The 24403-nt window shown below is 48.4% G+C and overlaps 1 long non-coding RNA gene and 2 pseudogenes across 1 annotated transcript; 2 read left to right on the top strand and 1 right to left on the bottom strand.

The window, feature by feature from the left end:
• Positions 1–24403, bottom strand: part of LOC132809410 (zinc finger protein 850-like) — a 63222-nt pseudogene that overhangs the window by 13711 nt on the left and 25108 nt on the right.
• LOC132809407 (gastrula zinc finger protein XlCGF26.1-like) lies at positions 9267–13700 on the top strand (annotated as a pseudogene).
• Positions 17260–23867, top strand: LOC132809413 (uncharacterized). The gene is made up of 2 exons (XR_009642304.1): positions 17260–17547; positions 23029–23867. It is a non-coding gene; the product is annotated as an uncharacterized LOC132809413 (long non-coding RNA).

The raw sequence follows: 24403 nt of genomic DNA, 5'->3' as shown, positions 1-24403 counted from the left end.
CACCTCTGGGCCGCCCGAACCAACCAACCCAATCACCCCGTGGCTCAACACTTTAACTCCCCCTCCCACTCCACCGAGGACATGCAGGTCCTTGGACTCCTCCACCGGCAGAACACAACTACACGACGGCTGGAGGAGGAGCGCCTCATCTTCCGCCTGGGAACCCTCCAACGACAAGGTATGAATTCAGATTTCTCCAGCTTCCTCATTTCCCCTCCCCCCACCTTGTCTCAGTCGGTTCCCTCAACTCAGCACCGCCCTCCTAACCTGCAATCCTCTTCCTGACCTCTCCGCCCCCACCCCACTCCGGCCTATCACCCTCACCTTGACCTCCTTCCACCTATCCCACCTCCATCGCCCCTCCCCCTAGTCCCTCCTCCCTACCTTTTATCTCAGCCTGCTTGGCTCTCTCTCTCTTATTCCTGATGAAGGGCTTATGCTCGAAACGTCGAATTCTCTATTCCTGAGATGCTGCCTAACCTGCTGTGCTTTGACCAGCAACACATTTGCAACTAATAGTTAGATGGCAGGGAGAGAGAATTCCTCAAGTAGGGCACCATAAGAATCCTGAGAGTGTCCTATTTCTGGTTTACTTCTTCATGAACAAACATTAAACACGAGCACCTATTTATTTTGAATTTGGTTTCATTTTTCTTGTTTGATTCCCTGCTATGACTACACTCTGTGTCTGGATGGTTGACAGGCTGGGAGATTGTGGGTTGGGTCTCAATGTTTTACTCTTCTGGAAGGTGTAAAAGGGGGGTCAAAACTTCAGCAGAGTTGAGAACAGACCAACATCATACTCCGGGGGAACAGGGAGGTCAACAGAGGACAAAGAAATCAGGACCTGAAACCTGAGCTGACACCAGACTATCCTGTGATCAGTGTTTGGATTTGCAATGCCAACCCTCTACCTTTACCTCGCTTCCCATTTGACTACCCCCTCGCTATTGAGGATCCAATCCTTGTCATCCTGAAGCCGTGTCTCTGTAAGGAGTCTCAGATCATAATTATTCACTTCAATGTGTGCAGACAATTTATTCACTTTTGTTACAATGCAGCACACATTCAGACACCATTTTTAGTTTCAATTTTGGTGATCTTTAAAGTCCAGTTTTGATTGCTGGTACATTTACTCTCCTTGTCCCTTTTCTATCACTCTCTGATGTTCATTTTCCACATCACCTCACTGCTCACCAGGCCTGATTTGGATTGGCCGTGCTAAATTGACCAGAGCGTCCAGGGATGTACAGGTTAGGTGGGTTAGCCATGGGAAATGCAGGGTTATAGTTTCATAGTAATAGAAGCAGGAGTAGGCCATTTGGCCCATCCAGCCTGCTCCGCCATTCATTAAGGTCATGGTTGATCGATCCATTGTCTAAGCTCCTCCTCCCTGCATTGTCCCAACCACCCTTCATTCCCCTACCATTGCAAATACCCATTCAACTGTGTCTTGAATATATTTAATGAAGCTGCCTCTACTGCTTCCTTGACCAGAGAATTCCATAGATTCACTACTCTCCGGGATAAGCAAATTGTCCTCATCTCTGTCCGAAATCCACTCCCTCTGACCTTGAGGCCTAGTTTCACCCACCAGCAGAAATGACTCGATAGGGTAGGGCTTCATCTCCACAGTGCAATCAATTCCCACTTTCCAACAAAATCCCAGATGTCCTCACTCACTCAGTTGCTGGCTCACAAATGAAAGATTTCATTTTAACTTCTTCTGATCCCATTAAAGGCAAAATATCCTTGAAAGCTGCTCTGCAAGTCCAGTCTTCACAACCACATTTCTGCTTTCACCAAAGATGATTAGAGTCATATGGCACAGAAACAGATCAGTCATCCCAACTCGTCTATGCCGACCAAATATCCTAAATTAATCGCGTCCCATTTGCCAGCATTTGGCCCACATCCCTCTTAACCCTTCCTAGTCACGGACCCAGCCAGGTGCCTTTTAAATGTTGTCATTGCACCAGCCTCCACCACTTCCTCTGGCAGCTTGTTCCATACATTCACCACCCTCTGTGTGAAGAAGTTGCCCCTCACTTCCCTTTCCCCATTTACCTTAAACCTGTGCCCATCTTAGTTCTGGACTCCCATAAGCTGGGGAAAAGACCTTGGGTGTTCACCCCATAAACCTGTTAGGTCACCATTCAGCCTCCGATGTGCCAAGAATATATCCTGGTCTATTCAGATTCTTCCTGTAGCTCAAACCCTCCTACTCTGGCAACAGACTCACAAATCTTTACCAATCCCTTTCAAAGTTGCACAACACATTTCCTGTAGCAGGGAGACCAGAACTGAATGCAGTATTCCAAAGATGGTCCAAATAATGACCTGTACAGCCGCAACATGAGCACCCAACTCATCTACTCAATGCTTTGACTAATAAAAGAAAGCATCCCAAATGCCTTCTTCACTATCCTGTCTACCTGTGACTCCACTCTCAAGGAACTATGAACCTGCACTCCAAGGTCTCTGTGTTCTGCCACACTCCCCTTAACGGTGTCAGTTCTGCCTGGATTGTTTGACCAAAATGCAAACCTGACATTTCTCCAAATTCAACTCCATCTGTCACTCCTTGGCCCATCAGCCCATCCAGTCAATTCTAATTTATAGTGAACTCACTTTCCTCTCTTATTCCCCAGAAGCTGAAAATCTCCATCCCACACACACTCCGTCCATTCTCACTTTGCTGACCCTAATCCCTGCTGTACCTCATCCTGAAGGGTCTGGTTCATGCTGATTAACAGGCCCACACTCAGGAGGGGGGAGGGTCTAATTGAAACATACAGAATCTTGAACAGCCTGGACAGAGTGGAAGTTGGGAAGATATTTCCATTGGTTGGAGGGACTAGAACCAGTGGGCACAGCCTTAGAGTAAAGGGAAGATCTTTCAGAATGGACGTAAGGAGAAACTTCTGCAGCCAGAGAGTGGTGAATCTATGGAATTCACTGCCACAGAAGGCTGTGGAGGCCAGGTCACTGAGGATATTTAAGACTGAGATAGAGATGTTCTTGAGTATCAAGGCAATGGAGGGTTACGGGGACAAAGTGGGAGAATGTGATTGAGAAACTTATCAGTCATGATTGAATGATGGAGCAGACCTGATGGGCTGAATGGCCTAAATTTCTGCTCCAATGTCTTATGTTCTCTTGCTGTTCTGGACAGTGAGAGAGAATTGGAAGCAGGAGTAGGCCATCTGGTCTTACAAATCTGCACCAACATTCAAAGGATTAGTTGTGATTCTGCCAACATCTATATGAATAGGTTGGGACTTGTTCAATGGACCACAGGAGGTTGAAAGGTGACCGTACAGAGGTTTATAAAATCATGAGGGGGATAGATGAGGTGACCGCCAGGTATTGTTTCCCTAGGGTGGGTGGTTCAAGATTAGGCAGCAGATTTGAAGGCGAGAGGAGAAAGATTTCAAAAAGGCAGGAGGGGCACCTTTTTTTCAACACAGAGAGTAGTTAGTGTGTGGAGTAAATGTCCAAAGGAAGTGGTGGATGCAGGTACAGTAACAATATTTAAAAGACATTTGGATAAGTACATGAATAGGAAAGGTTCAAAGGGAATTGGGCCAATCTAGGTGGGACTAGTTTAGTTTGTGAATAAGGTCAGCATTGGCTAGATGGGCTGAATGGTCTGTTTCTGTGCTGTATGACCCTATAACTGTTCTGTACTGGTCTTAAAATCATTTTAGATTAGATTAAGATTAATTACAGTGTGGAAACAGGCCGTTCGGCCCAACATGTCCACACCGACCCGCCAAAGCGCAACCCACCCATTCCCCTACATTTACCCCTTATCTAACACTACGGGCAATTTAGCATGGCCAATTCACCTGACCTGCACATTTTTGGACTGTGGGAGGAAACCGGAGCACCCGGAGGAAACCCACGCTGACACGGGGAGAATGTGCAAACTCCACACAGTCAGTCACCTGAGTCAGGAACTGAACCCGGGTCTCTGGCGCTGTGAGGCAGCAGTGCTAACCACTGTGCCACCATGCCGCCCACTTTTCTTGCTTTCCCCCATAAACATCCACTTCTTTGTTGTTCTAAAATCAGATGAATTCAGCCTTGAATATATTCAATGACCCCCAAACTGCAGAGAGACATTCTCACTTCTGAGCTCAAGTCCTTTTGCTAATATAACACTTGCCGTGCTGATTGCTTGCTGCACCTGTCTGACAACTGGCAGTGACTGGTGTAGGAGGACGCTGAGGCCCCTTGGTATGTCCACACATCATTCCTAATAAAGGGCTCGTGCCCGAAATGTCAACTCTGCTGCTCCTTGGATACTACCTGACCTACTGTGCTTTTCCAGTACCACACTTTGACTCTGGTCTCCACCATCTGCAGTTCTCACTTTCTCCACATCCCACTCCATCACCAATTAAACAATATACCGCCTTTCTGCTTTTATTTCCACAGAAAGGCTCTAACTTCACATTGTGGTACTGCATTTGCCATGTGTTTGTCAATGGTGGTCTTCTCTACATCGGGGAGACTGAGCATAAACTCGGGGAACGGTTCACCGAGCATCGCAGCTGGGTCCACAGAGTCCAACCGGACCTCCCAGTCACCATCCATTTTAATTCCCCTTCCCACTCCATTCCTGACATGACCATCTTTGGCCTCCTCCGTTGCCACACCAGACCAAACCACAACTTGGAGGAACAACACCTCATCTCCCGCCTGTGCAACCTACAGCTCGAAGGACTCAACATTGAGTTCTCCAATTTCAAATAACTTCACTTCCCATCCCCAACTACCTTCAAAGCCCCGACCCCTCATTTCCAATCCTCCCTGCCACCAACCAGTTTCCTTCATCCCCTTGACCAACCAGGTCATACCCTCGGCCTGTCTTCACCTATCCTCACTTCACCACACTGCCCCTTACACCCCCTTTATCTGCATCTCCCCCTACACCCATTCCCAGTCCTGAAGAAGGGTTACAGCCGAAACGTCGACTTCTCCATCTCCTGATGCTGCCTGGCTTGCTGTGTTCTTCCAGCCTCCTGCCTGTCTATTTTGCCAATTGAGTCACAGACTCAGACCAATGTTTCCAGACTCTGTCTCCTCCCGGTTTCACTCCCTTTGCTTTCAGTTGCTGCAAGTCAACAATTGAACACCACAGTGGAAAAAGAAATGGAAAAGGGGGCAAGAAAAGAGAGTGCCGTGCTCACAGATCTTGGACAGAGGAAGGAATTTACAGTCAGGGTGAAGCTCAATCTTCATTCAGAGACAGGAGCAGAAATAGCAGCTTCAGAAGCTCATGGTCCAACCTCCGCATTGAGACAATAGGAGGGCTCTGATTGGCAGGAAGACCAGGCTCCTTCCGGTCCTTCAGGGTTTCCCAAAGGTTCGTCTCCCTGTCCATCAGAGCGACGAGGGGCGGGGCCCCAAATCGATTTCACACATGCGCACCATCAACACTGCTCACGGCCAATAGAACGGTTTAATGATCGCATGGGATTGTGGGTGCTACATCAGCCATTAAAGAGATGAACTCAAGTGTCCCATATGCCCTCTTAACCGTCCTTTTTCGTATGTTGGTGACGTATACGTCAGGAACTAATCTTTAATCGATATTAGATTGATACACTGAGTGAAACACTGTAGGCATTCAACTCTAAACACTATTTCCAATTTGGTGTCAGTGCAGCACTCTTTATTTGTCCTCACATCAGGACAGAATCAAAGCCCTATATCTGTTCCACCTGAACCTCGATTTTTGTTTAGTTTGTGGGTTCCAAATCTCTGTTTCAATCATTTATTAAAAGTTACTCATGGTACATGTACATCGCTGGCTGGCCAGCATTTAGTTCCCTTGAGAAGGTGGTGGTGACCCGCCTTCTTCAACTGCTGTGATCCATAATGGAACGGTGAACCACAATGTCCTTGGGTGGGAATTCCAAGATATAGACCCAGGGACACTGAAGGAACAGCAATATGTTTCCCAAGTCAAGATGGTGAGTGGATTGGAGGGGTACTTGCAAGAGGTTGTGTTCCCAAGTATTTGTGGGCGGCACGGTGGTTAGCACTGCTGCCTCACAGCGTCAGAGACCCGCGTTCAATTCCCGCCTCAGGCGACCCACTCTGTGGAGTCTCCCCGTGTCTGCGTGGGTTTCCTTCGGGTGCTCCGGTTTCCTCTCACAGTCCAAAGATATGCTGGTCATGCTAAATTGCCCGTAGTGTTAGGTAAGGGGTAAACGTAGGAGTACGGGTGGGTTGCGCTTCGGTGTGGACTTGTTGGGCCAAAGGGCCTGTTTCCACCCTGTAAGTAATCTAATCTATCTGTTATCTGTTCTTTGGTGAATTTCCATGGTACATCTTGTACACCGTACATATTCCTGCTTCTTAACAGTGGGCAGAGGGAGTGGATGTATGTGGAGATGGTGCCAATCAAGCAGGAAACTTTGTTCTGGATGGTATCAAGCTTTTTGAATGTTGTTGAAGCTGCACCCATCCAAGCTGGTGGGAGAGTAGTCCATTACACTGCTGACTTGTGTTTTGTAGAAGATGGACAGGGTTTGGGGAGTCAGAAGGTGAGTGACTCGCCACAGTATTCCTGACCTGTTGCCTGTTCTTGTTGCCATTGTGTCTGTGATTAGTCTAGTTGAGTTTCTGGTCAATGGCAAACCCCAAGGATGTTGATAGTGGGGTGTTTAGTGACAGTAACACTGTTGAATATCACGGGGCAGTGGTCAGATTATCTCTTTTGGGGATGAGTCATTGTTTGGCATTGGGGTGGCATTCATGTTACTTGCCATTCATCAGCCCATTGGATATTGTTAAGATCTTGTTGCATTTCAAACTGAACTGCTTCAGTTTGTGAGGAGTTGTGAACTGTGCTGCACATTGTGCAATTATTGGCGAATATCTCCATCTCTGACCTTATGATGGAGGAAGGTCATTGATGAAGATGGTTGAGCCTAAGACACTACCCTATGAATTCCTGCAGAGTTGTCCTGGAACTGAGATGACTGACCTCCAACAACCAAAGCCATCTCTCTATATGCCAGATATACCTTAACACTTAAGATACACAATAATATCCCCCATTCTCTCTCCTATCCCCCATTCTCTCTCCCCTCCCCCATTCTCTCTCCCCTTCCCCATTCTCTCCCATTCCCCCATTCTCTCTCCCCTTCCCCATTCTCTCTCCCCTTCCCCCATTCTCCCTCCTCTTTCCCCCATTCTCTTTCCCTTTCCCCCATTCACTCTCCCCTCCCCATTCTCTCTCCCCTCCCCATTCTCTCCCCCTCTCCCCATTCTCTCTCCCCTCTCCCCATTCTCTCTCCCCTCCCCATTCTCTCTCCCCGTTCCCCATTCTCTCCACCCTCTCCCCCATTCTCTCTCCCCTCCCCCATTCTCTCCCCCTCTCCCCATTCTCTCTCCCCTCTCCCCATTCTCTCTCCCCTCCCCATTCTCACTCCCCTTTCCCCCATTCTCTGCACCCTCTCCCCCATTCTCTCTCCCCGCCCCCAATCTCTTTCCCTTTCCCCCATTCTCTCTCCCCTCTCCCCATTCTCTCTCAACATGGATAGGGTGAATACCCAAGTTACTTTCACCAAAGTAGAAAAGTCCAAAACTAGAAAGCACATGTTTGAGGTGAGGGGGAATTTTAAAAGGCATTTGGATGGGTACATGAAAAGGAAGGTTTTGAGAGACATGAGCCACATGCAGGCAAATTGGAAGTAGATTAATTTAGGATATCTGTTTGGCCGAACAACTTGGATCAAACAGTCTGTTACTGTGCTGTATGACTCTAATCTTCTTCGGTGAAAGCAGAGGTGTGATTGTGAAGGCTAGAGTTTCAGAGCAGCTTTCAAAGATGTTTTGCCCTTAATGGGAGCAGAAGACGTTACAATGAAATCCTGCATTTGGCGCGCATTTCTGCTTGATTGCAAAAGTGTCCGGTACTTGCAAGATTGTAATAAATTGTTCTTGTTTCCAAGGCTTTGTCTCAGGCTGATTGATTTGGGAGTGAGTTCTGTTTCTCACATTTTTACCTATGTCGTTGGTACCTATGTGGACCATGACTTGGAGCTGGAAACCCTCTCCCTTCAGGACCCCAAAGATACGATCCAAGACATCACGCACCCTGACACCTGGGAGGCAACACACCAACCGCGAGTCGTGTTCGTTCCCAACAAACCCTCTACCTGACCCTCTAACTATCAAGTCCCCAATGACTAACATTCTCCTCCTTTCCCTCCTTCCCTTCTGGTGCAACAGGGACAGGCTCTGTGCCAGAGCCCTGGGCCCCAGTGCATACCCCTGGTAGGTCGTTTTCCCCCCTCAACAGTACACACTGATTTATACAGCAGGAAGGAAATAAAAATAAGTCGTCCCTCCTCTCCCAGGAACCTCTGCTCTCCGACTACAAATTTAAAACCTCAAATCAGTGACTCCCCGCTCCTGGGTTGCTGCTGCTGCTGCCGCTGAAAAACAGAAAATGTCACCTTTTTTTGTGGTTAGCACTGCTGCCTCACAGCGCCAGAGATCCGGGTTCAATTCCCCTCCCACGTCCGTGTATGTTTCCACCCACAGTCCAAAGACCTGCAGGTTAGGGAGAATTGGCCACGCTAAGTTACCCCGTAGTGTTAGGTGACAGGGAATGGGGCTGGGTGTTTTGCTCTTCGGCGGGTCGGTGTGGACGTGTTGGGCCGAAGGGCCTGTTTCCACACTGTAGGGAATCTGATCTAAAGTTCTGGAATTGATATATTGATGAACTGAAACCCGCAACCATTCTAAAAGACTCAGCAGCGGTCCAGGTTTGTTCACAATATTGCAATTTGCAATTAATTCTGTGTCTTATGATCTTGCAGCACAGCTCCCGGCAGAAGGAGCAGCGCTGCAGGAGCTAGTGCTTCCAAATACACCTGGGGAGGCGGGGTTTACCAGGAGGGGCGGGGTTTAGCCTGGGTCGGTTTTTAGCGGGAGGGCGGGGCGTGTCTCGTGAGAGGGTCGCGCGCTAGTTGGCGGGGCGAGGCTCAGCGGGCAGTGCGGTGCGTGTAGCCTGAAGGTGCGTGACTTTGTGGGCGGTTGCGCGAGGGGGAAGGGGGCGTGGTTTTGACTCGCGGGGGGATCGCGGCGAAGTGGCGGGGTTTGGTGCTCGGAGGGAGAAAAAGGTTTGTTTCCATGAGGCGGGACTTTGTCCCGAAGGGGCGGGGCTTACGTGCAGCGTTTGGAAGGGGCGGGGCTTACGTGCCGCGTTAGGAAGGGGCGGGGTTTATGTGTCGCGGCGGAGGGGGCGTGGCCATCCCCGAAACCGGAAGTGTGCCCGCGGCCTGTTTCCTCAGCAAGTAAGGTAAAGCTTTATCAATATTTCCTTTTACAGAGTTGGTATTTAATAACCAGTAATGGCTACTCAATATCATCATAACGTCCCAAAATGCAATTCATTTCAATCCATTGCAGATAAGCACTAAGGGTTAATTTTCAATGGGATTCAACAGCCTCAGCACTAAAATGGTCTCACAAGGGAACGGCTGTGAATGTTATTACTTGGTGTCCTGTTCACACAGATTCACCGATGCTGAGGCAAACCTTCTTAATTACCTTACAGCATCCTGGTGTCCCTATCTTTAAGTTCTCTCCTCTTTCTGAGCCTTCCTGCCTGTTTATTTTCTGGTGCAGTAAATGTATTCAACAATTGAGCATTACATTTTAGTCTGAATGTTTAATGACAAGTTTTAAGGCTATAGACTTTATCACCCAGATACCCACACCCTCATTCCTCCCTTTGATTGCATCGTGATCACTTAAAGAGAAGGCTAGTCCAAACAAATGCCCTTCAAGGTGGTCCAGCCATCAACATCCTGTAGAGCGGCACCACCATCTTCGCAGCTAATCTGGTCATATTTATCATCGCCATCAACACATGTGGGTGAGCCATCGGATTGCAAAAGGAACATCTTCTGGGGCAAATCTATATCACTAAGGGACCTCATAATCTTAGCAATTAAACACCTAGCAAGAGCAATACCGACAAACAGAAGAAAAGTATTCTACCATACATAGCTAAATTGATCAGCCAATTGGACCATGAGCCCAACTGCAGTTTCCCCAACCGGTCCCTTCAGTAATTCTGTCAAGGAATACCTGGATCTCCTTCTTGTATCTTGTTGTGGTTCTGTTCGCCGAGCTGGGAATTTGTGTTGCAAACGTTTCGTCCCCTGTCTAGGTGACATCCTCAGTGCTTGGGAGCCTCCACATCGCTTCTGTGATGTTTCCTCCGGCATTTATAGTGGTTTGTCTCTGCTGCTTCCGGTTGTCAGTTCCAGCTGTCTGCTGCAGTGGCCGGTATATTGGGTCCAGGTCAATGTGTTTGTTGATAGAATCTGTGGATGAGTGGCATAAATGATATCTGGGCAGGTTGAGACAAAGGGTCTGTTTTCGTGCTGTGTGACTCTAATTGTCTTCAGTGAAAGCAGAAGTGTGGTTGTGAAGGCTGGACTTTCAGAGCATGTTTTGCCCTGACTGGTAGCAGAAGAGTTTGACTGAAGTGTGTTGGTGTTAATGCCTTGTTGTTTCATTTTGCTCCCACCTTCCTGGGGTCGTTAACCATTTTGTGTCTGGTCCTTCCTCAAGAAGCTACATTGCAGGTTTACCCTGAATTGACACACTTTTTTTTGCTTCTCAGAATCAGACCTGCTCACTCTCAGCAGGATCCCAGTGTTGTGGAAGATACTAACTTTCAGGTGGAGGTATCCAAAATTCAGAGAGTTGTCAGTTTTGATCTTTTTGCTTTTTCTGCCCCTGTAAGATCCTGAATCAGCACCTTCAGGGGAATTAGTTAGAGCGGAGTGAGAACAGAGGGAGAGAGAGAGGGATGGTGCTTTCAATTTTGTGGAACAACAAAAGAATATTCCACAGAAAATAGAGTTGCTTGTTCTGAATTTCTACCCTGCACTGATAGTGATGACTTTTGTAATCTCTTTTTGCAGAGTATTTGAAAATCTGAAGACTGAAGTTTCAAAATCAATGGATGAAGGGCTTATGCCCGAAACATTGACTCTCCTGCTCCTCGGATGCTGCCTGACCTGCTGTGCTTTGCCAGTGCCACATTTTTCGACTGACTCTCCAGTGTCTGCAGTCCTCACTTTGATGTCAATATCTGACAGTCACTCAATCCATCGGGACAGTAACGATTTTTGATTGTGATTTCTGTGAGAGGGATCAACGCTTTTTGGTATCTGTTTGAGGACATTTTCAGCATCAGTGGGACTGGACGAGAGACCCCACTTTTGCAGCGCACTGTGTGTGGAGCCTGAAACAGTTATACGGCCTGGAAAGGTGATTTCACGGCAGGGAGGGGCTCTACACATGTTTGTATGCAGCTGAAGCTGTAGCCATGGAGAAACCTGAGGATTCCCGCCCTGTGGAGGAACCGTGGAAACGTGGTGACTGTGGGAAAGGCTTCCGTGTCCCGTCTGCCCTGGAGATTCATCGGCGCAGTCACACCGGGGAGAGGCCATTCTCCTGTCCTGTCTGCGGGAAGGCCTTCAAACATTCCTCCCACCTGTTGGCCCACCAGCAGAACCACACGGGGGAAAGGCCCTTCAGCTGCCCAGAGTGCGGGAAGGCCTTCAGCACATCCTCCCATCTGCTGACCCACCAGCGGGTCCACATGGGGGAAGAGGCCCTTCAGCTGCCCCGAGTGCGGGAAGGCCTTTACCCAGGCTTCCACCCTGCTGACCCACCAGCGGGTCCACACGGGGGAGAGGCCCTTCAGCTGCCCCGAGTGCGGGAAGGCCTTTACCCAGGCTTCCTCCCTGCTGAGGCACCAGCGTGTCCACACGGGGGAAAGGCCCTTCAGCTGCCCTGAGTGTGGGAAGGGCTTCAGACATTCCTCCACCCTACTGACCCACCAACGGGTCCACACGGGGGAGAGGCCGTTTACTTGCTCTCAGTGCGGGAAGGGTTTCACCTGCTCCTCCCATCTGCTGACCCACCAGCAGGTCCACATGGGGGAGACGCCCTTCACCTGCTCTCAGTGCGGGAAGGGCTTCAGGTATTCCTCCCACCTGCTGAGGCACCAGCGAGTCCACACAGGGGAGAGACCATTCAGCTGCCCCGAGTGTGGGAAGGCCTTCAGCAATTTCTCCACCCTGTTGGCCCACCAGCGGGTCCAAATGGGGGAGAGACCATTCACCTGCTCTCAGTGCGGGAAAGGCTTCACCTGCTCCTCCGCCCTGCGGAGCCACCAGCATGTCCACACGGGGGAGAGACCCTTCAGCTGCCCAGAGTGTGGGAAGGCCTTCAGCAATTCCTCCCACCTGCTGACCCACCGACGGGTCCACACAGGGGAAAGGCCCTTAAGCTGCCCTGAGTGTGGGAGGGCTTTTAGCGATTCCTCCTCCCTGCGGAGGCACCAGCGGGTCCACATGGGGGAGAGGCCGTTCACCTGCTCTCAGTGTGGGAAGGCCTTCAGTGATTCCTCCCACCTGCTGACCCACCAGCGGGTCCACACCGGGGAGAGGCCCTTCAGCTGCCCTGAGTGTGGGAAGGCCTTCAGGAATTCCTCCACCCTGTTGACCCACCAGCAGATCCACACGGGGGAGAGGCCATTCACCTGCTCTCAGTGCGGGAAGGGCTTCACCTGCTCCTCCGCCCTGCTGAGGCACCAGCGGGTCCACACGGGGGAGAGGCCCTTCAGCTGCCCTGATTGTGGGAAGGCCTTTACACAGGCCTCCACCCTGCTGAGGCACCAGCGTATCCACATGGGGGAGAGGCAGTTCAGCTGCTCTCAATGCAGGAAGAGCTTCAACTGCTCCTCCCACCTGCTGACCCACCAGCAGGTCCACAAGGGGGAGAGGCCCTTCACCTGCTCTCAGTGCGGGAAGGACTTTAGGTATTCCTCCCATCTGCTGACCCACCGGCGGGTCCACACGGGAGAGAGGCCCTTCAGCTGCCCCGAGTGCGGGAAGGCCTTCAGGTATTCCTCCCATCTGCTGACCCATCAGCGGATCCACACGGGAGAGAGGCCCTTCAGCTGCCCCAAGTGCGGAAAGGGCTTCAGCACATCCTCCACCCTGCTGAGGCATCAATGGATCCACACCGGGGAGAGGCCGTTCACCTGCTCTCAGTGCGGGAAGGGCTTCACCTACTCCTCCCAGCTGCGGAAGCACCAGCGAGTTCACGTGCCATCGCAGGGGGATTGAAGGAGTGAAGGCTGAGTGCCATTATCGATTGGACTACCAACCCATTTCCGGGGACTCCCGGGTTTGAATCCCGCCATGACAGATGGCAGAATTGGTATTCAGTCAGAAATGTGGAGTTCGAAATTTAACAATGAGACCGTTTCAGGGAGGGGGTGGTGCAGGGGAGAAAGCCCCTGATTCCGTCTCTCCCTTGTTAGGGAAGGGAACCGCCATTGTGGGAAAGGATTCACTCAGTCGTTCCAGGGGAGAAACTTACTTGGAGACAGAGTATGCGTTGAAATTGCTGAGTGAGGCAATACTTCCTCCGGGTTACGGCGGTACCAAGGATCCAGTTACAAAGGGACAACTTGGTGCTGGCCAATATTAAAGACAGTGGGGGGACGGGGGAAACAGGGGAGGTGTGGTGTGTGCACTTTCACCTTGAGCTCAAAAAGCAACTTCTTTTTCTCTGCCTTTTTGCTGGGGGGATCCAAAGCTGTAACAAAGTTGGGTTGCAATAAAGGATACCTGAACTTACCACCGGGCTCAGACTCTCATTGGAAGCTTTGAGCTCCAAGAGGTTTTTGTTTTAAAGCTGCTTATTTCTTTCAGCCTCCTGCAGTAAGTTTAGAACATAGAACAATCCAGCGCAGAACAGGCCTTTCGGCCCTCGATGTTACGCCGACCTGTGAACTATTCTCAGCTCGTTCCCCTACACTATCCCAAAATCATCCATGCGCTTATCTAAGGATTGTTTAAATCTCCCTAATGTGGCTGAGTTGACTACCTTAGCAGGTAGGGCATTCCACTCCCTTACCACTCTCCGTGTAAAGAACTTGCCTCTGACATCTGTCTGAAAGCTATCACCCCTCAATTTGTAGTTATGCCCTCTCTTGAACAAGGGCACAACATTTGCAATCCTCCAGTTCTCAGGTACTAAACCCGTCGATAATGATGACTCAAATATCAAAGCCAAAGGCTCTGCTATCTCCTCCCTCACTTCCCAGAGAATCCTCGGATAAATCCCATCCAGCCCAGGGGACTTGTCTACTTTCACTCCTTCTCAAATTGATAACACCTGTGCGTAACTAACCTCAATCCTTTCGAGTCTAATGTCTCATATCTCATTCTTTTCCTGAGTGAACACCAATGAGAAATGTTCATTTAGCACCTCTCCGATCTCTACAGTGTCCACACTCAACTTCCCACTTCTGTCTTTGACTGGCCCTATTCCTACCCTAATCATCTGGGCAGCACGGTGGCACAGTGGTTAGCACTGCTGCCTCACAGCACCAGAGACCCGGGTTCAATTCCCGACTCAGGCGACTGACTGTGGAGTTTGCACGTTCTCCCCGTGTCTGCGTGGGTTTCCTCCGGGTGCTCCGGTTTCCTCCCACAGTCCAAAGATGTGCGGGTCAGGTGAATTGGCCATGCTAAATTGCTCGTAGTGTTAGCTAAGGGGTAAATGTAGGGGTATGGGTGGGTTGCGCTTCGGCGGGTCGGTGTGGACTTGTTGGGCCGAAGGGCCTGTTTCCACACTGTAAGTAATCTAATCTAATCTAATCCTTTTATTCCTCACAGACCTATAGAAAGCTTTAGGGTTCTCCTTTATTCTATTTGATAAAGACTGCTCGTGTCCTCTCTTTGCTCTTCTTAACTCTCTCTTTCAATCCTTCCTCGGTGATCTGTAATTCTCTTATCGCCTCATCTGTACCATCTTGCCTCATCAACACATAAGCCTCATGGAACAGCATCATAAGACACAGAACTTGTATCAAAAGATCAGTGTCATGCAACTGATCGAATATATTGAACAAACTGAGATAGTCTTCATCTCTTAGAATGGGTGCGGACTTTGGTTCATTAATATGTAACAGTGTTTTTGAGATGACTTAAGCTTTTATAAAAAACAGACATCTCTGCTCAGACAATGCAATGAAGGTGTGAGATTTGAGTCTGTCAGTATTCCAACCTTGAATCAGACTTGTTCTGTTTCCAAAGTCGGAATTTGTAAAATATTATATGCATTGACTGCCTGCAGTTTGTGTGCTTTTTGAATAAAATTGAATGTATCTGCAAATATAATTTTGCCAATACAATTTCACCCCATAAAGTAGTGTGTGTGTGTGCATGAAAGAGTGTGCATGTGAGTTTGTGTGTGTGTGCACAGAAGTGTGTGTGTGTATGCTTGGAAAGTGAGAGTGTGATGGAGTATGAGGCTGCGAGTGTGAGAGAGTGTTGAGGGGTGTGTGTCTGTGTCTGTCTGAGAGGTAGAGTATGTGTGTGAGGGAGAGGCTTAATCAAAGCAAGGGGTTGCATTTTTGCTAAAACAAGGACTTGTACAGTTGGGCCATGGGTCGTGTTAGAGAACAGACAGACATGGGGGGTGGGGGAGCAGAGGTGGGGGCTGTTCAGGTACATAGTTCTTTGGAAGTTGCATCATTGCTCGACAGGGTGGTTAAGGCGGCATTTCGCAACATTGCCTTCATTGTTCACACCATTGAGTATAGGAGTTGGGACATCATGTTGAGGTTGTACAGGATGTTGGTGAGGCCACTTTCAGAGTACTGAGTACAGTTCCGGTGGCCCTGTATTAGGAAGAATAATATTAGTGAGGGTTTAATAAAGATTTACCAGGATGTTGTAAGGACTGGAGGGTTTGAGTTATAAGGAGAGGCTGGGACTTTATTCATTGGAGCACAGGAGGTTGGGGGGGGGGGAGGTGACCTCATTGAGATTAATAAATTCATGAGGAGTGGAGGTAAGGTGAATAGCAAATGGCTCTTGCTTAGCGTAGGGGAACTCAAAACTAGGGGGCATTTTTTTAAATGTCAGGAGAGAGATTTAAAAGGAAGCGGAGGGGCAACATTTTGAAAGAGGGTGATTTGCATGTGGAATGAACTTGCTGAGGATGTGGTCGATGCAGGTACAGTTACAACATTGAAACAGCATTTGGATGGGTACATGAATAGAAAGGTTTAGAGGGATATGGGCCAAATGCAGGCAAGTGGGACTGGTTTGTATCGGGTTGTGAGTTCATGGAATGCCCTGCCCGTATCAGTGGTGAACTCTCCTTTATGGTCATTTAAGCGGGCATTGGATAGGCATTTGGAAGTTATTGGGCTAGTACAGGTTAGGGAGGATTCGGTCGGCGCAACATCGAGGGCCGAAGGGCCTGTACTGCACTGTATCCTTCTATGTTCTATGTTTAGTTTGGAATCCTGGTCGACATGGACGAATTGGACCGAAGTGTCTGTTTCTGTGCTGTATACCTCTATTGAAACTAATAGAATTCTGAAAGGGGCTTGACAGGATAGATGCAGATGAAATGCTCCTTTGTGGGGAGGGTCATCGAATTCCGACAATGTGGAAGCAGGCCATTCAGCCCATCTATTTCACTCTGGCCCTCTGAACAGTATCCCACCCATACCCAACCCCTTACTCCATATTTCCCATGGCCAAGCCACTCTAACCTGTACATCCCTGGTCACTATGGGTAACTTAGCACGGCCAATTCTCCCTAACCTACACTCTAATCTATAAATTACCTTCTCAAGAATGTAATTTAAGTGCAGAGCTTTTCTAAGAAAAATGTCAGTCAGACTCAACATTGGGACACAGACAGAATTCACACCTATTGTCTCTGCTTATAAACAGGGCAACGTCTCTTCGAAATGTAGATTCATTTAGGTATAACTGCGTCACTTTACATATGAAGATATCCCTTTGAATGTGCCACATCCCTTTGAAATGTAATCTCGTCCATTTGCATCTCTTTATTTGCAAAAATACCCCGTTAAAATGTCCATGTTACTTTAATGTCCATGCACATTACCCCCTTTAGATTATGAGGCCGTTCCGTTAGATGTCGGAATATCTGTTTAAATGGAGCCGTGAGCTTTCCCAATGTAGACAGGGCTCCTCGAAACGTGGCAGTGTCCCCCCCTGCAGCTGCAGAGCGAGACAGGAGAGTTTGTTTTTGTGAATGAGCAGTTGTAGCGCGAGGTGGCTGTTGCTTGGTGACGGTGAGGCTCCCCCGGCCCCGCCCATTCCCCCGTGCAGACGTCACGCGGGGGTGAAGGCGGTTGGGAGGAGAAGTCGCTCGAGCGGGGAAGCGGCGGTCGTTAGGAAAATGGCGCCGTGCGGCCCGGGGCAGACCCCCGTCACTGGTCACCGCCGCCTTCCTGGCGCAGCTGCTGTGTCACGGTCACACCGGCCGGCTGTACAGCAGGCAGGAGCCGGTGACCATTCTGGAGGCGGATGGGGTTAAGGGCCTGCTTGGGAACTGGTCGGCCGCCTGGGTGGTGGAGTTCTACTGGTCGTGGGGCGGCCCCTGTGTCAACTATGGGGCCACCTGGAAGGTACTGGGCCCGGGAGGTGAAAGGTGAGGCAGGTTGTGGGGGGGACGGAGGGGAAGGAATGTGGGGCCTGTCCTGTCATAGTCACATTTTACACTCACTTTCCATCTGCTTTTACTGGCGCTTGTGCTGTTTACCCCTCACTGTGTTTTAATCCTTGTGCTGTTTACCCCTCACTGTTACTTGTACAATTGTTGAGGGTAGTGTGTAAATACTAGTGAAGGATACTATGCACCAGCATGTATATGTTCCTCAGTTATTGAAGGGGCAGGACCTGTTGAGAATGGTTAGTAAAGTATGTGGTGCACTAAGCCTTGTTAACTTGGAGATAGTTTGGTATTTGTAAAAATATACTTTTTTATTATTTAGAATCATAAAGATGTACAGCACATGAACACACCCATTTGGTCCAACCTGTCCATGCCAACCAGATATCCTAAATTAATCTAGTCCCATTTGTCACCACTTGGTTCATATACCCATCCAGATGCCTTTTAAATGCTGTAATTATATCGGCCTCCACTACTTCCTCTCACAGCTCATTCCATACGTGCACCATCCTCTGCATGGAAAAGTTGCCCCTTAGGTACCTTTAATATCTTTCTGCTCTCACCCTAAACCTATGCCGTCTAGTTGTGAACCTCACCCCTATTCTGGGGAAAAGACATTTAAAAAAATGTTGAGCAGCCAGACAAAAGCGATAAAATGTTGAGCCACATGGGGAAAAAGAACTGTGGCTCTACCCTTTATTTCTCCTCTTGGCATTTGAACATTTAACATCTGTCAATAACACCAGCATCGCCACAGAGCACATTGTGTCTGCTCCTCGGTGTGAACAACAGCGCACCTGCTCGCTGGTGTCACCAGTACATTGTCCATGCTCCTCGCTGTCGGCAGAAAAGGAGACATCGCTTATCTCTGTTCCTAAAGGTCTTCCCTTTATTCTTAAAGCTGTGTCCTCTGGTCCTAGTCTCTCCTACCAATGAAAACATCTTCCCAATGTCATTGCACTGTGGGGATGAAGCCCTAGCCTGTCCAGTAATTTCTGGTGGGTGAGACGAGGCCTCAAGGTTAGAGGGAGTAGCTTTCAGACAGAGATGAGGAGGAACTGCTTTTCCCAGAGGGTCGTGAATCTATGGAATAGTCTAGATTAGAGTGGTGCTGGAAAAGCACAGCAGGTCAGGCAGCATCCAGAGAGCAGGAAAATCGATGTTTCGGGCAAAAGCCCTTCATCAAAATCTAGGGAATACTCTGGCTAAGGAAGCAATAGAGGCAGCTTCATTAAGTATATTCAAGATACAGTTGGGTGGGATTTGGCCTGGTTGGGGAATTAAGGGGTTCCTTGTGACAGTGCAGGGAGGAGAAGATGAAACGATGGATAGATCAGCCATGATCTTAATGAATGACGGAGCAGGCTCACTTGCAGCAACTGGAGTGAATCCAGCGAGGGAGCAGACTTTGGGACCTCAGGTATGTGTCTTGGTTACCCGGGTGAGGAGAGACAGAAGTTCAGGTTGGGACTTTTTTCCGTAGCTTGCCAGAGTCTGAGGAGTGACCTTATACACTTTTATATCATCATGAGGGGCATGGATAGGGTAAATAAACATGGTATTTTCCTTTGGATGGGGCAGTCCAGAAGTAGAGGGTAATAAGTTTAGGATCGAGCGTGTGGTGCAGCAACAAGTCAGGCAGCATCCGAGGAGCAGGAAAATTGACGTTTCAGGGAAACTCCCTTCAGGGAAGTGTGTGTGTGTGTGTGTGGGTGTGTGTGTGTTTGTGCGCTGTGAGTATGTTTTTGCATGTGTGCCTGCTTGATAAAGTGTGATTGTGATGGAGTATGAGTCTGCGAGAGGGTGAGAGTTTTGAGGGGGTGGTGTGTGTGTATGTCTGAGAGAGAGCGTGTGTGTATGAGAGGGATATGGATATAAGTGAGGGGTTGCATTTGCTAAAATAAAGGAGGGCAAGACTTGAACAGGTAATGGTAGGGCCCTGGGTCATGTTGTAGAACAGAGACATGGAGGTGTTCAGGTTCATTGTTCTTGAAAGTTACATCACTGGTAGAGGGGGGTGAAGAAGGTGTTCAACACACTAGCCTTCATGGTTCACATGCTGAGTACAGGAGTTGGGACATCATGTTGGAGATGCACACAGAAAGTACGTTACTCAGAGGGTGATAGGTGCCTGGAACGCATTGCCAGCAGAGGTAGGGACGGTAGATTCATTCAAGGTGCATCCGAGCAGTAGGACAGTCGAAGTTTCGGGCACAAGCCCTTCATCAGGAATGATACGTGGATGTTCAGAGGGGCATCAGTGTCCTTCTATGCCAGTTGTCAGACAGGTGCAGCAGGCAATGAGCAAGGCAAGTGGTGTGTTAGCAAGAGGAATTGAGTTCAGAGATGGGAATGTCATCCTGCAGTTAGGGGGTCATTTGAATAAATTCAAGGTTGAGTTAATCTGATTTTTGAACAAGAAAGAAGTGGATGTTTATTGCGGAAGGCAAGAAAATGGTTTTAAGCCCACTTTAGAACAGTTCGAGTCAGACAACACAGAAACAGACCCTTCAGTCCAACTAAACCGTGCTGACTGTGTTCACAAACTAAACTAGTCCCACCTGTGTGTATTTGGCCCATATCCCTCTGAACCTTTCCTATTCACGTACTTATCCAAATGTCTTTTAAACCTTGTTACTGTACCTACATCCACCACCGTGTCTGGACATTGATTCCACACACAAACTACTCTCAAAAAAAAGGCGCTACTCCAGTCTTTTGAAAATCTTTCTTCACTCACCTTCCTCATTTGCTCCCTAATCTTGAAACCCCCATCCTAGGGAAAGGACACCTGCGGTTCACCTCATCTACCCTCCATGATTTTATGAACCTCCTTTTAAGGTCACATCTCAACCTCATGTGTTCCAGTGAAAAAAGTCCCAGCCTATCCACCCAGCTGTAGGTATATTCATATCCAGTTATGAATTGTTCAATGCTGGTGCTGACTCGAAAGACCGAATGGCCTAGTCTTGCTCCCAACTCTCTCACTCTGTGTCCAGGACAGCAAGAGGCCCTAAGTCAGAGGAGCAGAAATTAGGCCATTCAGTCCATCAGGTCTAATCACCCCATTCAATCGTGGCTGCTAGGTTTCTCAACCCCATTCTCCTTTAACCCTTGATACTCAAGAACCTATCTGTCTCAGTTTTAAATATTCCCAGTGACCTGGCCTCCACAGCCTTCTATGGAAATAGATTCCACAGATTCACTGCTCTCTGGCTGAAGAAGTTTCTCCTTTCTAAAAGGACTTCCCTTTACTTGAAGCGCTGCCCTCTGGTCTGAGTCTGTCCTACCAATGGAAACATCTTAGCAACATCCACTCTGTCTGGGCTGTTCAGGATTATGTATGTTTCAATTAGAACCCCCTCCCCCCCCCCCCCCCGAGTGTGGGTCTTTTAATCAGCATGAACCAGACCATTCAGGATGAGGTACACCAGGGATTGGGGTCAGCAAAATGAGAATGGAGGGAGAGTGTGTGGATTGGAGATTTTCAGCTTGGGAATGAGAGAGAAAAGAGGGTTTGCTATAAATTAGAATTGATCGGATGGGCCAAAGTGTGGTAGATGGAATTAAATTTTGAGAAATTCGAGTTGTTGCATTTTGGTCAAGCAATTCAGGCAGGACTGACAGAGTTAAGGGGAGTGTTGCAGAACAAAGAGACCTTGGAGTGCAGGTTCCATAGTTCCTTGAAAGTGGAGTCTCAGGTAGACAGGATAATGAATGAGGCATTTGGTAGGATGGCCTTTATTGGTCAGAGCATCGAGTAGATGAGTTGGGAGGTCATGTTGTGGCTGTCCAGGATGTTGGTTAAGCCAATTTTGGAATACTGCGTTCAGTTCTGGTCTCCCTACTGTAGGAAAGATGTTATGAAACTTTGAAAGGGGTCAGAAAAGATTTGAGCTATAGGGAGAGGCTGAATAGGCCAGGGATATTTTCCATGGAGCATCAGAGGCTGAGGGGTAAACTTATAGACCTTTGTAATGGGCATGGATAGGGGAGGAAACCTAAGGTCTTTTCCCCAGGGTAGGGGAGTCCAAGAAAACTAGAAGACATATGTTTGAGGTGAGAGCAGAATGATTTAACAGGGGTCTGAGGGGCAATCTTTTCACATAGAGGGTGGTGCATGTATGGCACGAACTGCCAGAGGAAGTGGTGGAGACTGGCACAATTACAACATTTAAAAGGCATATGGATGTCAGTCTGTTCTCAGCTCTGCTGGATTTCTGTTGAAGCTTTGACACCCCCCCCAACAACTATCTTTACACCTTCTGGGACAATAAAACATTCAGTCAATCAAGTCCCAATGCACAATCTCCCAGCCTGTGAACCATCCAGGCACAGTGTAGTCACAGAAGGGAATCAAACAAGAAAAATGAAACAACATTAGAAATAAATAGGTGCTCGCGTTTAATGTTTATTCATTAGGAAGTAAACCAGAAATAAGGCTCTATTTGTATTTGCAGAATGATATTTGCAGATACATTGTGTATTTTGCTCAAAAAATACACAATCAGTAAGCAGTCAATCCATGTAATATTTTGTAAATTCCACTTTGGAAATAGAACCAGTCTGACTCAAGACTGGGACACAGACAGACTCTGACCTCACACCTTTAATGCATTATGTGAACTGAGATGTCACATTTTGCTATAAAACCTCGAGTTATCTTGATAAGGTGCCTTGCAAGAAGGTCTGGGATTTACATGTGAATGATAGCTGCAATCCAGTCTAAAAGATAAAAGACTTGACAGTCCAGGTTTGTTCAACATATCATTTCGGTGGCAGAACGCGATAATGTTTTTCTATAAGTTATGTCTTAAGATCTTATTCTCCACAACCACCTGAAGGATCAGCGCTCTGAAAGCGAGTCATTCCAAATAAACCTGTTGAACACTCACCTGGTGGTGTGATTTTTAACTTTGTCCAGGTTAGGATGGATTGACCATGCCCAGAGATGTGCAGGTTAGGTGCATTAATCAGGGAGTAAAAGTTGAGCAATAGGGGTAGGGGAATAGGTGTGGGTCTGTTACCCTTTAGGGGGTCGGTATGGATTTGTGGGGCTGAGTGGCCTGCTTTCACACTCTGGGGATTCTCTGAAGGGAAGGGATTGGCACAAACTCATTATTTTTTTTTGCTTCCCAAAATCAGACCTCCTCACCTCCCAGCAGTATCCCAATGTTGTGAAAGATATTAACTTTCAGGTGGAGTTATCCAAAATTCAGAGAGATGTCAGTCTTGACGTTTTTGCTTTTCTGCCCCTGGAAGATCCTGAATCAGCACCTTCAGGGGAATTAGTTAGATCAGAGTGAGAACAGAGGTGGGGAGAGAGAGTGGGATGGTGCTTTCAATTTTGTGAAATAACAAAAGAAAAGAACTTTCCGCAGAAAGTAGAATTGCTTGTTCAGAATTTCTACCCTGCACTGACAGTGATGACTTTTGTAATCTCTTTTTACATTTCAGGATCTGAAGATGGAAGTTTCAAAATCAACAGATGAAGGCCTAATGCCCAAAACGTTGACTCTCCTGCTCCTCGGATGCTGCCTGACCTGCTGTGCTTTTCCAGCGCCGCACTTTCTGACTCTGACTCTCCAGCGTCTGCAGTCCTTACTTTGACGTCCATGTCTGACAGTCATTCAATCCAATCCATCGGGACCGCAACAGTTTGCAACTATGATTCCGTGAGGAGCAAAGCTGTTTGGTTCCTGTTTGGGTATGTTTTCAGCATCAGTGGGACTGGATGAGAGACCCTACCATTGCAGTGCACTGAGTGAGGAGCGTGTAACAGCTATACGGTTTGGAAAGAGGAATTCACGGTGGAGAGAAGCTCCACATGCGTTTGTGCGGCTGAAGCTTCGGCCATGGAGAAACCCGAGGAATCCCGCCCCGTAGAGAAACCACGGAAGTGTGGTGACTGTTCGAAAGGCTTGTTTCCCGTCTGCCCTGGAGACTCATTGGCGCAGTCACACTGGGGAGAGGCCGTTCCCCTGCCCTGACTGCAGGAAGGACTTCAGCGATTCCTCCAACCTCCAGACCCACCAGTGGATCCACATGGGGGAGAGGCCCTTAAGCTGCCCCGAGTGCGGGAAGGCCGTTACCCAGGCTGCCTCCTTGCTGACCAACCAGCGGGATCACGTGGCATTGCAGGAGGATTGAAAGAAAGACGGCCGAGTGCCTTTACCAACTGGACTATCAACCCAGTTCCAGTGGCTCCCGAGTTCGATTCCCACAACAGATGGCGGAATTGGAATTTGGTCAGAAATCTGGAGTTCAGAATCTAACGGTGAAACTATTGTCGGTGGGGTGGGGGTGGAAAAAAAACCCCCTTCTGATTCACTCAGTTCTTTTTTAGGGAAGACTTGAGCAGTTATTAGAGCAGTCGTCCCAGCTGCATCCTTTACCCGCTCTGGCCTACACGTGACTCCAGACCCACAATAGTCTGGTTGACTCTATGCTGCTCATCCAACTTACTTGGATACAGGTTGAAATTGCTGAGTGAGGCAGTACTTCCTCCAGGTTAAGGCTACACCAAGGATCCAATTACAAAGGGACAACTCGGTGGTGACCAATAATGAAGAAAGTGAGGAGTTGCACTTTGACCTTGAGCTGTTTTTAAAAAATTGCTACTTTTTCTACACCTTTCTGCTGGGAGATTCTGAAGCTGTAACAAAGTTGGGTCACAATAAAGATTACCTGAACTTCACACTGAGCTCAAACTCTCAATGAGAGCTTTAAACTGCAACAGGTTTTTGGTTTAAAACTGCTGATTTCTTACAGGAGAAAGTTAGAACTGCAGATGCTGGAGATCAGGGTCAAGATTAGAGTGGTGCTGGCAAAG

The sequence above is a fragment of the Hemiscyllium ocellatum genome, unplaced genomic scaffold, assembly GCF_020745735.1.
Source record: "Hemiscyllium ocellatum isolate sHemOce1 unplaced genomic scaffold, sHemOce1.pat.X.cur. scaffold_1181_pat_ctg1, whole genome shotgun sequence".
NCBI lineage: Eukaryota > Metazoa > Chordata > Chondrichthyes > Orectolobiformes > Hemiscylliidae > Hemiscyllium > Hemiscyllium ocellatum.
Note: the sequence above shows the minus strand (reverse complement) of the source record. Positions and strands in the feature narration are given on the sequence as shown.